Genomic DNA, 16826 nt, shown 5'->3' on the forward strand with positions numbered 1-16826 from the left:
GCAGGGAAAGTTTGGGGGGAAATGAAACCATGCTCCAGCTTCAGGCCCGCCTCCCATCACCAACACTTCCAGCAGCCTCTTATAAAGGAAAATCAGATGTTGCCTCGGAGCTTCCAGTCTTCCCATTGCACTGGGACATGAAATCCAAATTTTTTTCATCATGGCCCACAGGGTCCTAAAGGAACACTATGTCCTCTAACTCATTTGTGCCATGCCTGCTGGCTGCTGGTCACTCCAGGCTCAGCCATGTCTCTTCCTTCGGGAAAATGTATCCTGACCGAATCCACACTCCCTCTCCCTCGACAGCCAGTTTGCCTTCATGTAATCAGACAGCCTCGAGAATTGACTGCTGTTTGTTGTTTCCTCTTCCCGCCCCAAATGCAAGCTGCACGGCCTGGCTGTCCTAGTCAGCCAGCACTTAGAACAGGGCCTGCCATAGAGACGCCACTCAGTGTTGACTGGGTGGGTGACTGAAGAGGGCGCAGGCAGGCATGGAAACCACCTGTGGGGTTTCTGCAGCCCTGGGGGAAAGGGAGCCCAGGGGTTACGCCTGGGGCTGCAATACACACTCTGAAGTTCAAAACCACTAGTCTCTCCGTGGGAGAAAGAGGGGGCTTTCACTCCCGCAAACAGTTGGTCTGGAGAACTCACAAGGGCAGCTCGATTCTGCTCTGTAAGGGTCACTATGAGCTGGCATCGACTTGAAGGCAGTGAGTTTGGTTTTGCTTTGGGTGGGCGGCGGTGGGAGTGGGGGGGTGGTATAAGAAATAAATGGTCCAGGGATCACTAAAGGGGTTTCCAAATCCTATCCTGAGAGAGAAGTTTCGGGTACTGAAGAAATTTCTCCCAGGGAAGATGACTCAAGGAAGGGGACAGGGCAACTTTGACGATCTAGACGGGGCAGTACAGAAAAAGAGGGAGTTCAATTTTCTTTTATTCCACAGGTGAGAACCAGGGCAGATGGCTCTTCAAAAGAGGCAGCATGGGTTATGGGAAATGTTGAAAAGCAAGAAAATTCAGTTCTCATCCTGCCCGAGGCCCCAGCTCACTTTGATCTTTGAACTAGTTTGCTTCCTCTCTCTACTGGAGAGATAAGAGCAATGGACTGGATCAGACATGACAAGTAGATTTTACCGCCCAGGTGAACTCCTATCGATTGGTACTGGCTGGCTGGAGCAGCGGTGAGAGGGCTCCTGAAGAAACGAAGCCACGGGGAGACCCATCAGTGAGGGATGATTAATCAACTGGAGTACACCACGTGACAGGCCACATTACCTTGTTATTACGAACATCATGGTCTTTACGGCAAGCTTTCACAAGTCTTTTTTACACACATACACGCACACCCTCACAGATGAACGCCTGATTTTGCATGCGTGGAAAGATATACCCTAGGCTGTCAGCATGAGCTCCCTGGGGAAGAAAGGTTTTTTTTTAAACATCTTTATGAATTGCAAGATCACTCACTTCAAGTGGACACACATGATTTGGGTCACTTTTCAAGAGGAACTGAATATATGTATTTATGTTTTCTAAGGCTCCGTTCTACGTTCTGGCTCTGTGAGAGTTAGTGCGCATGAGGATCAGTGCTTGCCCTGGACGGATGGGTAACAAGTTTGTGAAAACGAGCCCTTCCCGGCACCAGCATTTTGGGGCTTTCAGTCTCAAGTAGGCAACCGCTGCCTCAACATGAGGAAGGATCTGAAGCTAGTCTGTGTCCAGGAGTGGACCTTGCTACCAGAGGAGGAGGTAACAGCCCTCCGGCTTCTGGAAGAGGTCGAGCAGGTGCTGGATGGATGCCCTTAGGGAGTGGGAGGGATTCCTTCGCTGGGTGGCAGCTCATCAAATAGGAGGACATGGAAGTTGGCGGCAGGAGGATTATATGCCAGCGGCATTTATGGCAACAAGATGACCAGATTCAAAAACAGACCCAAGGGTTGCCAGCTCTTTCCTTTAAAGTCCTTCAGTGGGCTGGCTCTTCCCTTTTCCTGCTCTCCAGCACTATGCGGTCCCCATAAACGGGTGACAAAGGAGGAATCCAGTTTCTGTGGGCAACACAAGACTAGAGGGAAAACCTGGGGAGTGAGTAAGGGCTCAAGCGAAAATGCCGAAAAATCAGGCTGCACCCAAAGCAGGCTGGTGGGGACTTTGGAGAGGGAAGCCCATGCCATTTCAAGGGAGAAGTCACCACTCAGCTCGAACCAAACGGCTGCCATGTGCCCAGCACTCTTAGGTCCTAGAGGTGGTTTTTTTTTTTTTTAAGAGCAGAAAATCCGATTTTCAAGTAAATTCGAATGAAAACCACAACTGGGAACTAGTATGCAGAACAAACACAATCTGTGGAACAGTCTAGAAACAGGCTCCCTGTCCCTCAGGTTCTTCTGGTTGAACCTTTCCAGCCACCCTCTGCCCAGGGAATAAAAGTGCTGGAGAAGAGGGCACTGGCTGAGGAAGGCGCTGACAGCTCTCGGTGTTAAGCCCACTGCCCCAGAAGGACGGCTCCTGAACAGGAGCAGCAGGTTTGAAAGCCGTCTGGTCTGGATGGTGACTGCTCGCTGCTACCGAGTTGATTCTGAGTCAGAATCCTCTAGGGCAGGGCTCCTCAAACTTTTTAAACAGGGGGCCAGTTCACTGTCCCTCAGACCCGCTGGAGGGCAGGACTATAGTTTTCTTTTAAAAATCAACAAGGTACAAATTCCTATGCACACTGCACATATCTTATTTTGAAGTAAAAAACCAAACAGGGCAAAAACACCTGGCAGGCTGGATAAATGTCCTTGGCGGGCCACATGTGGCCCGCGGGCCCTAATTTGAGGACCCCTACTCTAGGGGTTCTGAGGCGGAACATTTTTGTGGTTACAGACCTCACATCTTTCACCTGCTGAGCAGCTGGCGGGTTTGAACTGCCACTTTGAAGTTAGCAGTCCAATGCTTACCCAACACCACCACCAGGGATCAAAGATGACTCATCAAAAACACACTGCTATGGAGTCCTTGCCAACTCTGTAGGGCAGGGGAGAGCTGCCCCTGTGGGTTTCCGAAGACTGTAACTTTTTTCTTTTAATCATTTTATTGGGGGCTCTTACAGCTCACAATCCATTCAAACAACCAGTGTTTCGAGCACATTTGTACATATGTTGCCATCATCATTTCCATAACGCTTTCTACTTGAACCCTTGGTATCAGCTCATTTTCCCTCTTTCCCCACCTTCCCTCCCTCATGATCCCTTGATAATTTATAAATTATTATTTTTCATGTGTTACACCAACCACTGTCTCCCTTCACCCCCCCTTCTGTTGTCCGTCCCTGGGGGGCGGGAGGAGGGTTATAAGCCGATCATTGTGATCAGTTTTCCCGTTCTCTGTCCCCTTCCCCTCTCCCAACTGATATCACTACTCTCATGATTGGTCCTGAGGGGTTTATCTGTCCTGGATTCCCTGTGTTGCGAGCTCTTGTCTGTACCAGTGTACATGCTCCAATCTAGCTGGATTGGCCGGGTAGAATTGGGATCGTGACAGTGGGGCGGTATGGGGAGTGGGGGTGCGTGGGAGGGCATTAAAAAACTGGAGGAAAGGTGTGTGTTTCCTCAATGCTATACCACACCTTGACTGGCTCATCTCTTCCTGGCCACCCTTCTGTGAGGGGATGACCAACTGTCTACAGATGGGCTTTGGGTCTCCATTCTGTCCTCCCCCTCATTCACTTAGATATTTTTTTGTTCTGGGTCTTTGATGCCTGATCCCATCAACACCTCATGATCACACTGGCTGGTATGCTTCTTTCTTGTGGGGTTTGTTGCTTCTCAGCTAGATGGCCACTTGTTTATCTTCAAACCTTTAAGACCCCGGATGCTATATCTTTTGATAGCAGGGCACCATCAGCTTTCTTCACCACACTTGCTTATGTACCCATTTTGTTTTCAGTGATGTGTTAGGGAAGATGAGCATCACAGAATGTTGGGTTGCTAGAACAAAGCATTCTTAAATTGAGTGGAGGCCCAATGTCTATCTGCTGCCTTAGTACTTAACAAATATATGTACATAGATGTTTCCCTATGGCTATATATAAATGTATTTACATATGTACATGCCTGTATTTATATCTCTATCAATGTCCTTTGCCTCCTAGTTCTTTCCTCTATCTCATTTTCCTCTTGTCCCACTATCATGTTCGGCCTTTATTTGGGTTTTGGTAATTCCTCTCAGCTACCCTGCCCTTGATCAAGCCCCACCAGGCATTCTATGCCCTCCTCACCATTGATCAACAAGGGATCACTTGCTGCTCCCTTGTCCCTGGATTTGTTGGCATATCACTTCCTCTCTTTCAGGATTACTCATTAGGTGTTGGGCTGCCAACTACAAGGTCAGTGGTTCAGCTACATCATGGGAGAAAAATGGGGCTGTCTGCTCCTGGAAAGATTTAGTCTCGGAAAGCATATTGAGTATGGCTGTGACTCAGAATCAACTGCATGGCAGTGGGTTTGGCAGTTCAGATCACTCAGTTGAAATGCTGTAAGCTCAATGGCTGCCACCTCAACGGTAAGAACCAGTCCAAGGATGAATTCAATGCAGATGAAGTCGAGTCAATAGATGAGGGGAGAAAAAGAAGTCTTGTCCCCATCATTTGAGGATCTGGATCCAGCTATGCCTGAAGCCTCCTCCAGCCCCCAAGACTTTTTAGTTATGTAGACCAGTAAGTTCCCCTTTGGCTTTAAGCCAGGTTTAAATTGTATTTCTGTGACTTCAAAGAGAAGTCACAGAATTTGCTCCTGTACAAATCCACCACTGCTCTGGTCTCTTTGTTCTCCTATGATCCCAAACGCCTCCCTATGTTTAAGGAAAGATATATGAATGGGACCCTATGGAAAAGTGTCTCAAAGAGCCCAGCAAGGTTGCTCCCTGAATTGAAGGGAACCAGGTAATCATCTTAGGAAGCACCTACCAACCCCGGAGGAGAAACTGGAGCCAACAAAACGACTAGGAGGCACCAGGTGAAATGGTCTGCCCTCCAGGCTCCTTCCCTACCTCCAAAGAGTGAGGCCAGACCCAACACTTGTTGCATGTCCCCTGGAGTTTCTGAGACTGTCAGCATTACAAAAGCCAACGGCCACACCTTGCTCTGGCAGAGGGGCTTGTGGGTTCGAATCCAAGTACTTCATAGCTGTGCCTCTGGAGTTGAGACACGCGTGGTAGGTGGTGTCACGTCAGATCTGGCTTAGAGCCTGATTCTTTTGCTGCTACTTACAAGTAACTGATTTGTATTCATTAAGTAAAAACAATGTACACAGATACCTAGCTTGATACTTAGCGTGTCTTCGCACATTATGCATAAAATGCTATCTATAACTAATGTTCCCTGTTGTTAGGGTGCTGGTAAGTTTGCTCCGACTATTATAGCAACCTTAGGTACAACAGAATGAGCTAGTCCTCCGTCCTCAGATTTCTATGCTTGAGCCCATTGTTGCAGCCACGGTGTTAGTCCATCCTGTTCCGTGTCTTCTGTTCCTTCCTTGAGTGATTTTTTTTAAATGGACCCTGTATGCAGCATAATATTCTTCTCCAGGGACTTACAGTCTCTTCTGAAAACATGTACAAAGTATGCGAGATAAAGTCTCACCAAGCTTGCTTCCAGTGAACACATCTGGCCGTACTTCTTCCAAGATAGATTTGTTTATTCTTCTGGGAGTCCATGATATATGTAATATTCTTCCCCCACATCATGATTCAAAGGCATCGATTCTTCCTTCTTCATTGCCCAGCTTCTGCACGCATGAGGTGATGGAAATTCCCCCAGCTTGGGTTAGGTATACCTCAGTGCTTCCTCCAAGAGAGACCCCTGCTTTGTGGCCAATGGAATATGTGATTTGATTCCTTCACTGCTGCTTCCATAGGGAATGTTTGAGCATCCAAATGAAATACTTGACCATGTCGATGTTTTCTTCATGGATGAGGACAAATGACAAGTTCCTAAAAGACACACACACACACACACACACACACACACACACACACACACACCCTGGAGTTGTCAGTTGAAACCCATCCGGTGCTGCCATCCTGCTTCTGAAAGGTCACAGCCTTCAAATCCCTATGGAGTCCAGTTAGTTCTACTCCACACACACAGCACGGCCATGACTTGGAATTGACTCCACGGTGGATGGGACGGGATGGGATGTGCTAGCCCCCTATAGGAACGGGCTTCAAAAAGTTTGTGGAGAAGAGAGAGGAATTTCCCCATGAACTTTTTGAAGTCCTCTCATACTAACTGCTTTTCATAGATGAGCTCGTTTGCATCTAAAAACTTTCTGTTATGTGTGTGTGCGTGTCCACATGCACGTGTGCGTGCACACACACACGCATTTACAAAACTGAGACACAGAGAAACTCAGTGACTTGCCCCAAATGGCTGAGATCTTCAAAGCAGAGCATTCTGGCTTTGGAGCTCTAGTTTAATCCACTACCATACCAAACCCATCATTGGTAAGCTGATTCTGACTCATGACGCTGTGTTAGAGTTGAACTGCTCCATAGGATTTTCTTGGTTGCAATCTTAATAGAAGATCACCAGGCCATTCTTCTGCAGTGCCACTGGGTGGGTTTACACCACCAACCTCTAGCTAAGTTTTATGTGTAAATCATTACAACAGCCTCCTCTTACTTTCCGTCTACTGCCTGGAAAATTGAGTTTAAGGGTAGACTTTCTAATAACAACATCCGAACAAAGGAGCTCTGGTGACAGACTGGTTACATGTTGGACTGCTACTACAAGGTCAGTAATTCAAAACTACCAGTTACTCTGATGGTGAAAGATGAGGCTTTCTACTTTCATAAAGATTCTGTTTCAGAAACCCACAGGGGCAGTTCTACCTTGGCTTATGCAGTTACTATGAGTCAAAATCCACTCCATGGTTTAATTGTTTTTTAGTTAGCTTCCCTCTACCACACATCTGTCAGTCTGACATCCTGTTGTGGCTAGAAGCTATGCCACCAACATTTCAAATACCAGCGGGTATGGTGGTGGGCAGCAGAGCTTCCAGACGATGAGGACTCTGAAGGAAGGGCTGGTGATCTGCTTCCAGAATTCAGCTCATGGAAAGTTTATGGGTCCTAAGAGCAACTCGCTTGCTTGAGCCACGTCATCTGGAGGGAATCGCTCGCTGGCAGAGATGTTGCTTGGTGAAGCAGAGCACCATTGAGGGTGATGGAGGCCCTGGGTGAGATGGACTGGCACACGGCATGGACGGGCTGAGACACACTGACAGCGGTGAGGATGATGTATTGTACCATACAACGCTCCGTCCTGTCATACACCGGCTGCCATGAGTCACAACAGACGAGATGGCAGTTCATAATAATTAGCCTCTCTGTCCATTCCTAGTCCATCTAAAGCACGATCTGGTCCTTCCTTGGGGACACTTCTGCTTAATGAACAAGGTAACATGGTACTTACCTGAAGTGAACTCCCTATCCTGGCCTGACGCAAACATGACTAGCAGAAACCTAGGGAGTCTAGCTTTTATAAAAACTACCATATTTTTACCCAAGTAATGCGTGCTATTTTCTAGGGGTGGGAATCACACAATATCCCCATTAAGTGTCAGTTTGGGGGGCATGTTACATGTATGTGCCCACTGTATGCCTGTGCATAAGTTATTACATGGGCCCACTATATGTGAAACTATGGTCACCATTATTTTGAGAACCTCATGCAATATATACGCAGAATATATATGCTGTTGCTTTAGCACAGCATGAGCGGCTTCTACAAGAACGGTGCAGAGGAAGGAGACAAATTGGGCGGGGGCTCCAGAAGCACCACCCCGGGAATGCTGGGAAGCCCTGGAGTAAAAAGGAAGCTGATCTCTTACCCTCACCCTGCCCCAGTCCTCCTTTGCCTCCTCTCCAGCCTCTCTGTGCGACCTCGCTCTTCCACAGGCTCATTTTTGGCTCCCTTCTTCTCTATGAACGTGCATTCTCATTTGGGAGTGTAATAAACCCTGTAGATTCAGGTCTCAGTGGGCAACTCCAAGTTTGACCAATGGCTCTTCCTAAGGTTAGCTAGAATATAATTCTTTTTAAAAAAAATTTCCCCCAACCTGAATTCAGGCTGCTTGAGTTGGAAATCTAATCCTACCACTTGCTACCTGTGTGATCTGGGGCAGGGAATTTAACCCTGCTGTGCCCATTTTCAGGCACACTGGGGGCGTGCCATAGTGGTTAAGTGTTGGGCTGCTACCTGCAAGGCCAGCATTTCGAAACCACAAGCCACACTGCTGGGTAAAGATGAGGCTTTCTCAAAATAATTTATAAATGATCAAGGGTTCATGGGGGAGTGGGGAGCAGGGAGGGAAGGGAAAAATGAGGAGCTGATACCAAGGGCTCAAGTAGAAAATTGGCTTGAGAATGACGAGGGAAACAAATGTACAAATGTGCTTGGTGCAATGGATGGATGTGTGGAGTGTGATAAGAGTTGTACAAGCCGGCAATAAAATGATTTGATTATTAAAAACAAAAAACGATGACGCTTTGTACTTCTGTAGAGAATTGCAATCTCGGAAACCCACAGGGACATTCTACCCTGTCCTGTAAGGTCGCCATGAGTTGGAATTGGCCCAATGCCAGAGAGTTTGGTTTGAGTTGGTACCCATTTTTAGCAACTGCAAAGTAGCACCACGCTTGTGTTCAGTTGTAGGAATCAATGATTTAACTATTCACATCACCCTGTGATCCTCTCTTTTGGTTTTTTTTTTTGTACATTATGGTTTTTAATGTCTTTTAAAAAATCCTTTTATTGGGGGCTCCTCCAACTCTTATCACAATGCATCCATGGTGTCAAGCACACTTGTACATCTGTTGCCATCATCCTTCTCAACACATGTGCTTTCTACTTGAGTCCTTGGGATCGGCTCCTCATTTCCCCCCTCCCTCCTCTTCTTTCATCACTACATCCTGTTTTCTCTCTGCCCCAGACAGATCAGCTTCTCTTCAGTGTCACTACCGCCACTGATTCCCATCACCAGCCTTTCTTCATCTAAACTGTGCTGCCTTTTAATTCGCCTTCCGGGGTCCATTCTTGCCCCGGTCTTCCTGGCGGAAGCCCAAGCACACCTTGGGCTGTTTGGGGAAGAGTTAAGTAGTTCACTATGAGTAGAGTTTTATTGTTTCGGTGTACATTTGAGTAGAATCTAGCTGAAGGCGGGAGGAAATCTACAAGTCTCCAATGTCTCCACTCATTCATTAAACACTACACGGAGTACATACTATATGCCAAGGAGCACACAGTAGCTACATATCTAAAATAGAAATACCTACAGCCTATCTAAAATAGAAATCTGATCGTGTCAGTGTTGACCTCAGAAACACTTCTGTGATGGTGGCGAAGCTATCGTGCACAATGCAATCCAATATCTTATGTGACTAGTGTGGAAACGGAATGTTTCATTTCATATGGACTCACCACAATTCTCTTTAAGAAGCCTCTTCCTAGCTTCCGGAGCGTCATGATTTTAAACATGAAGGTCCTCACCATGGCCCACCAAGTCGCTGATGATCTGGCTTCTGTCACGGCCCCAACATCTTGCCTGTACTGCTTCACTTACGATGCTTCAGGCCCCCCAGACCTCCTGGCTGTCCCCTGAACCAACTCCAGGTCCTCTACCTGCTGATCTCAGCCCTTCAAGTAGTCTTGGCCCACATCGTTACGTGGCTACCTACTTATCAATCAGAGCCCCATTCCTCCCCCCACCCCCCGTTTCCCATTAGGCGTCTTTGGTCTGCTATCAGCAGAGGTCTTTAGAAGCTGCGTTTTCCCCAGCACGCCCACCCAGACGGTAGAGCACAGGAGGGAGGGGAGGAGCCTCATGGTGGCACTGTTTACAACCGCAGCTCCAGTTCCTTACACAGCACCAGGCACAGAGCCCACCCTCAGTAAGTACCTGTGAGACATTTCCCCGGGGCACCTTCTGCTGAGATACCGCTGCCTAGACTGGAGTGCCCCACACCCAGGTCTTCCTGTAGCCGCTGCCTTCTCATGTGTCAGGCGAGTATCAGGCTCAAGTGTCACAGAGGCCATTCCTGACCACGCTACCCGGAGTGGTCACCTGGGCCGCATACTGATCACAAGGCTGTCCCAGCTCCTTCCCAGCCTTATCACGGTCTGATTCCTTTTGTCTCCGTCTTTGTGGATTTGCTGCCAGCAGATGAAGAGCTCCATGTGAGCGCCAGGGCTTGACTGGTTTTATTCACCACTCACTATCTCCTTTCCCAGAACAGTGCCTGGTCCCCAGTCAGTAATCAAATCCACAAAACAAACACCCACCGCCCCTGGGCCCATTCCTACTAAAAGCAACCCTATAGGACAGAGAGTGCTCCTTGTGGTTTTTGAAATGATTGACCTTGACACTTGGCAGAAACACAAAGCCTCATCTTTCTGCCATGGAGCAGTTGGTGGGTTTGAACTACAGACATTGGAGTTAACAGTCGACGCCTAGCCTGCAGCTTTGCCAGGGCTCCTTGGCATACAGTATGTACCCCTAGTCGGGTTTAATCAATGAGCACAGGCTGGAGACATTGAGTCTTGTGTAGTTTTATCCCGTTCTCGGCTCTAGTCTATTCAACAAATTTACACTGAAACAATGAAACGCCACTCAAAGTGAGCTACTTAACTCTCTTTTAAAATTCAGAGCCCTGGGAGCCCAGAGCTGAGGCAACAGATTGAACACCAGTGCTCCTGAATCCGACTGCCCTCATGCCCCTGCCAAACCAGGCAGTTCACCCCATTCCAGTCTTTCCTACAGTGACCCCGAGGATGTCTGGTTGAGTCTGCCCAGCCATAAACTCACCTGGGATGCACACAGTCACAATGAGAAAAAGAGCAGGGGCCGACTGACGACAATGGGGGAAGGCACGTGGGTGGCATAGTGGATTACACATTGGGCTGCTAAGTGCACAGTCGGTGGTTCAAACCCACCAGCCTCTTCTCGGAAGAAAGATGAGGGTGTCTGATCTCTAAAGAGTTACAGTCTCAGAAACCTACAGGGGCAGTTCTATTCGGTCCTGTAGTTTTGCTGTCAGTCAGACTTGATGGCAGTGAGTGAATGTGAGGGGCCAATAGGGAAAGGGACTACTCCCAATGCTCAGAAAGGCCGGAGGATGGCAACATGGACTGACCTGGCTAGCGCAATGATAGTTCTAGAGCACAGAACCCCAAACATTTTCTAAGGACCCGTGTCAGCGCCTCACACTTGCTCAGGGAAGAAAGGGATTCACAACATTGTCTATGGCTGGGACTCTCAGGAAAGAGCTCTTTCGATTGAGGTTGCCGAGGGAGCAGGGTTTACGTTCCCCAGTAGAGAAATGGGGAAAGGAGCCATAAGATTACTTGAATTCCTGGATGCAGCTAAGCCTGAAGCCATCCTGGTTGTAGATTTTCTCAGGAACATGCGTCAGTGAAGTCCCTTTTGATTAAATCAGTTTGAGCTAAAGTTTGGCACTTAACGTCTTTCTATCCTGGCTGATGAGGGACCCTGGTAGGATAGTGGTTACACATGGGGCTGCTAACTGCAAGGTCAGCCGTTCAAAACCACCAGTCACAACTTGGGAGAAAAACAGGGCTTTCTACTCCTATAAACAGTTAGTCTCATCTGAATTCTACCTCGCAAGGCTGGATAGAGCAGAGGTTCTACACTGGTGCAGATGGGAGCTGGAGGCACAGGGAATCCAGGGCGGATGATCCCTTCAGGACCAGGGGTGTGAGGGGCGATACTGGGAGGGTAGAGGGTGAGTGGGTTGGAATGAGGGAACCAATTACAAGGATCTACATGTGACCTCCTCCCTGGGGGACAGACAACAGAAAAGGGGGTGAAGGGAGACGCCGGATAGGGCAAGATATGACGAAATAATAATTTTAAAATTATCAAGGGCTCATGAGGGAGGGAGTGGGGAGGGAGGGGAAAAAAGAGGACTTGATGCAAAGGGCTTAAGTGGAGAGCAATGCTTTGAAAATGATGAGGGCAAAGAATGTACAGATGTGCTTTATACAATTGATGTATGTATGGATTGTGATAAGAGTTGTATGAGTCCCTAATAAAATGTTAAAAAACAAAACAGTCTGATACTCAGGGGACAGTTCTACCATGCCCCATAGGGTCACTATGAACCAGTATTAATTTATTGGCAGCCAGTTTGGTTTTGGTTTGGTCTGAGCTGATAAAAGCTTGGCTAGTTTTTTTTTTAAAGGGGGGAGCAGCTAACACTGAGCACTGAAGTGCAAGGCACCGTTTTAAGTACTTCACATGTACCATCTAATTTAGTCCTTAAAACAATTCTATGAAATAGGATATCGTTCGCGCTTCATTTTGTTTTTAGCCGTGGGAACTAAGAACCAACCAAGTTAGTGATTGGTCCTCGGGCACCAAACTGGCAGGCAATGACATGTGATACAAATCCTGACTGTGGCGCCAGGGACCACACACTTCACCACCACACTGTGATGTCCCAGTGTACCCAACCCTTTCTCAATAGAAACCTCCACCCTGTCACCCAGGCATCAACTCCGGGGCACACAGGGTCAAGAGAGACCTTCTACTTAGGCCACCGCCCCTCGATTTCATCATATGTAAAATAAGTTTACACGCCTCAGAAGCTCTCCATGAATATTATGTATGCAGAACACTTACATAGTGCTTGGCACATGGGAAGCATTCAATTAATAGTAGCCATTATTCATGTTCCTACTCTGGGCTACTAAAGTGCAGCCGACAAACACAATGCAAATGGCAAGGTTGTGTCTTCTTTCTTATCTGTCTACCAGGTGAGGCGAAGGAGGCGTCCTGACTCTGCCCCATTGTTTATGCTCCAGAGTCTGCTGGGAAGCTGCTTCTTCATTGTTCCAACCCTAGTGGAATACGACCCAGCCCCAATATCACCTTTTCCATGAAGTCTTTCCAGTGGAAAGGCTCCATGCTCATGCTGATTTCCCACAGCTTGTAAGCGGTACCTCATGTTCTGTCCTGTGGAGCCCCTGCCCAACCCTGGGCGTTCCCTGAAGGCAGGGCCCGAGTGTTCACTAAACAAGTCTCCTTTTTCTCTACGCAGCTGGAGAGAGAAACAGAGTGCGAAGAAAGTCGAGCATCCTAAGGAGGTCCCAGATTTACAGGTTCAGGGGGGCTAAGAAGCCCAACCAGGATGGGTGTGTGTGTGTGTGTGAGGCAGGCTATTAAGACCAGACTTTGAACAGCTCAGAATCAGGAGTCGAGCAAAGAAAAGTTCTCTAGGAGCAGGTGGGGGAGGAGGCCGAGGGGAGTGGGTAAAGAAAGGAAGTAAGAGCCAAAGAGGGGGCAAACAAGAGTCAAAGAAGTGGCTGAACTTGAATGGGGAGCAACAGCTCTCGGGCCAAATGCAGGAGGAAAGACCTGCCCATTCTCTAATGAGTCCCACTAACTTGCAAAGGGCAGATCCTGCCCAGGGGTTTCACAGAGAAACAAGACCTAGCTCCCTGTACATACTTTCAGAGCTCTCAGTCCCCTGAGAGTAAATAGGCAAATGTAGAAATAACTATCAGGGAGAAGGTGGGTGGTGCTTAGGAGGGCAATGGGGACTCTGGGCAGTAAGGCAGAGAGGAAGAAAGGCGCCAGATGGGGGAAGGTGTCTTCGTAGAGCAGCGTGGATGAGATGACAGGGACAAGTGTGCTCCAGGAGATAGCAACTTGAAGCAGAAGCACCCCAGGCGGGGTGGGGGGTGGGGGTGGAGGTGGAGATGAGGTCAGAAAGAGACAGTGCTGAGGAAGACATCAAAGGGAGCCGTCCAAAGGTAGCATCCCAAGTAATTGCTTCCAGGGTGGGGCAGCCAAATGCAGAAATGAGGATTCTTACTGGGAGGATGAGCTTTCCTGGAAGATGGGTACAAAAGACTTCTGGAGGCAGCAGGGCACAGAATGCTATATCCTCTTTTCCTAGAAAGCCAGGGTTCTCAAATTTCCATCAAATGCACCAGGAGGGCTTGGTTTTCAGCCTCAGCTACTCTGAAGAAACTGCATTTCTCACATCTGAGGATGCAAAGACTGCTGGTCCCAATACTATGGGCCACACTCTTGAGATTCACTCCATATGGAAAGAGACTGGTTAGTGAGGATACCTCCAAAGGAACAAAGGGAGAAAGGTTCTACAAGGAAAATTAGAGAGGAGGACCATCAGGATCTCTCTAGGTCCCTCAGGGGAGGAAAGATCTATGAATACAAGGCCAAAGAAAGGCACTCAGAGAAATTCTTTGAGAGCTGAAGGATTTAAAGGGGGAAGGGGATGTCTGTCAGACATGAGGGCTCTTGGCCAGAGTATGGAAACTGGTGTGCGCGTGCGTCCTAAGGAACAATGAATGGTAGGGCTCTCTGAAGAGACTCAAAGATTTGAATTTGATTTCAGAGGGCTGAGAAAGTAGGAGATGGGGATGAGGGTGTTCTGAAAAGGGTAAACCTGACAGGGTCCTAAGAAAGGCTTCTTAGAGATGTCAGAGGGGGGATTTGAAGGGTAGAAGGCATAGAGATGAAGGGTACAGACCAATTTTGGAGAAAATTCTCTAAAAGGAACCTGGGAGAGGTGTGATCATCTGAGGAAGGTCTTAGATGGACTGAAGTGGGAGGATGGGACTTTTAGTAAAAGTCGGAATAAACTCTCCAAATGAGTACAGGGGAAGGTGAACCTTCTGAGGGTGCGTCAGAGTGGAAGGACTCCCAAGGGCAGGTGCTCCGAGAGAAAGCTGTTAAGTTCTTCTAAAGAGGGGGCCGAAGGGCCTAGTGGATTGGAGAGACGCCAAGAAGAGATCCAGGAAAGGAAATCTTTCAGAAAAGTCTCTTCTAAAGCAAGCATTGCTGAATGGTGATTCAAGGGATTGGTGGTGCGGAGGCGGGGGGCATCAAGAGGGTCTCTGGGAGAGGTTTCAAGGACATAATCAGTAGTTTCTGCAACATCCAGCTCTGTACATAGGTCCTTGGTCTAAGAGAAGAAGTACGGGAATTCTTGAGAAACTGTATCGCCGAGGGGTCATGAAGATGACTTGGGTTAGTTTTCCAGGGGTTTTAGTCTTCCAGGGAGCTCTTCTAACAGTAGTTAGGGCTTCCCTAAGGGGAATGGTTTTAGAGAGCAGCAGATAGCAACTACAAGGAAATTTGGGGGATAGCTGAGGAAGAAGTATTTAGAACAGGCAGTAGGTTACTAGGTCACTAGGCTATAAGGAAGGGGTTTTGGACAAGACTCACAACACGGGAGAAGAGTTTTCTGGAGATTTTGGGATGTCTCTGGTGGAAATCTATGGCTAAGGGAGGTCTTGAGGAAGCCTGTTGGTTGATCTCTAGGGCATTTCAGGATGGTGAGATTTAGGGGAAGAGTCCAAAAGGGTGACTTTTGGGAGATATTAAAAGGAGATGGGCATGGAAATAAGGACAAATATTGGGAAAGGGGTGTGGTTCTTGGTGAATTGTGGGACAACAGGGGCATTTTAGAGGGTCTCTGACATGTTTTGGGGGATACGTGAATGAGATCTTCAGGGAAGATTTCCAGGATATATTGGGGTGTTTAGTGGCGGAGGCAGGGCGCGGCTTGAGATCTGGGGTCTATGAGAGGAAAATCTCCAACTAGATTTCTGGAATGGGGGCAGGTGGGCTGAAATTCTTGGAATACGGGCAAGTCTGGGGAGATATCGCAGACCGTGGGAGAGGTTGTTGGGATCTGTGAAGCAGGTCTCTGAGGGAGATTCTGGGGCTGTATGGGGAGGGGGTAATTCTGGAATTGGGGTTGTCTGTGAAGACTTATCGGAATTGGTGAGGGTGGCTGCTGGAGATGATTGCTGAGGCATATTGTGTGAACCTAGGGAGCGACCTCTGGGCACCTTTCAGGATAGAGGAGGGGATAAGAAGCTTGCAGGTGGGCGGTCAGGATGTGTGAGACCTGTGAAGGTGGTCTGTGGGGAAGGTGGTTGGGATTTAAGGAGTGGTCTCTTGGGAAGACTTGTGGGATTCTAGGAGGGCGATCGCGAGGGTTTTCAGAGGGGTCTCTGAGACAAATTGTTGAGGGGGAGGGGGGGATCGGTGGGAATGCTCTCCAAGGTGTCTGCGCTAGATCGGTGGGGGGGTCGGGAGAAAGGTCCCCTTCGTCAGGCCCCTGGGCGATCCCCAGAGTCGGCGGAGGATTTGGGAGGGAAGCTTCGGAAAGGCTGAGAAGTCAAACTCGGGGGACGAGTGTGGGGATTCTCGAGGTGCCCCGAACCCCCAAGGCCCGCGCTCGCGCCTGCCGCCGCCCGCGGCTCGGGGTCCCTGAGGGGGCGGGGCCGCCCGCGCGGCCTGGGTCGCCCTGAGGTGATCCCCGCACGCCCGACTGGCCACCTCCCCGTGCCCGCCCGGCCCTGCCCGAGACTCACCGCCTCGGCCGCCGCCGCCGCCGCCGCCACTCGGGCCTCGGGCCACCGCCACCACCGTCGCCCCCTCTCTGGCCCGCGAGCTCTCCTCCCTCCTCCCGCACCGACCACCGCCGCCGCCGCCACCACCGCTGCCGTCGCGCTGCGTCACCGCGCCGTGCGTCACCACCCTTGGCCCCGCCCCGACGGGCCCGCCGCGCGCCAGCATTAGTTGACGCCGGGATGACGAACGGCACAGCAGCCAATGAGAAACGAGGAGTGCCCGGAGGCCGGGAGGTGTGCGGGGAGAAAGGAGGGTCTTTTATCAGATTGGCGCGACGGGAGTTGAAAGATGCCCAAGAGACCCGCCCCCTCCTCAGTGGGATTGGTCAGGCCCGGGTGTGAAGGACAGTCGGCCGCACGGAGGGGAATCGGAGCCGGC

At 49.2% G+C, this 16826-nt stretch overlaps 1 protein-coding gene across 1 annotated transcript in view; it reads right to left on the reverse strand.

The window, feature by feature from the left end:
• The window catches only part of SAMD4B (sterile alpha motif domain containing 4B), a 43440-nt gene extending 26927 nt beyond the window's left edge, over positions 1–16513 (reverse strand). The window contains exon 1 of the mRNA XM_075537645.1: positions 16409–16513. The gene's annotated coding sequence lies outside the window, so the exon portion shown is untranslated. The remainder of the gene's footprint in view (positions 1–16408) is intronic.
• Between the last annotated feature and the right edge of the window lie 313 nt (positions 16514–16826).

The sequence above is a fragment of the Tenrec ecaudatus genome, chromosome 18, assembly GCF_050624435.1.
Source record: "Tenrec ecaudatus isolate mTenEca1 chromosome 18, mTenEca1.hap1, whole genome shotgun sequence".
NCBI lineage: Eukaryota > Metazoa > Chordata > Mammalia > Afrosoricida > Tenrecidae > Tenrec > Tenrec ecaudatus.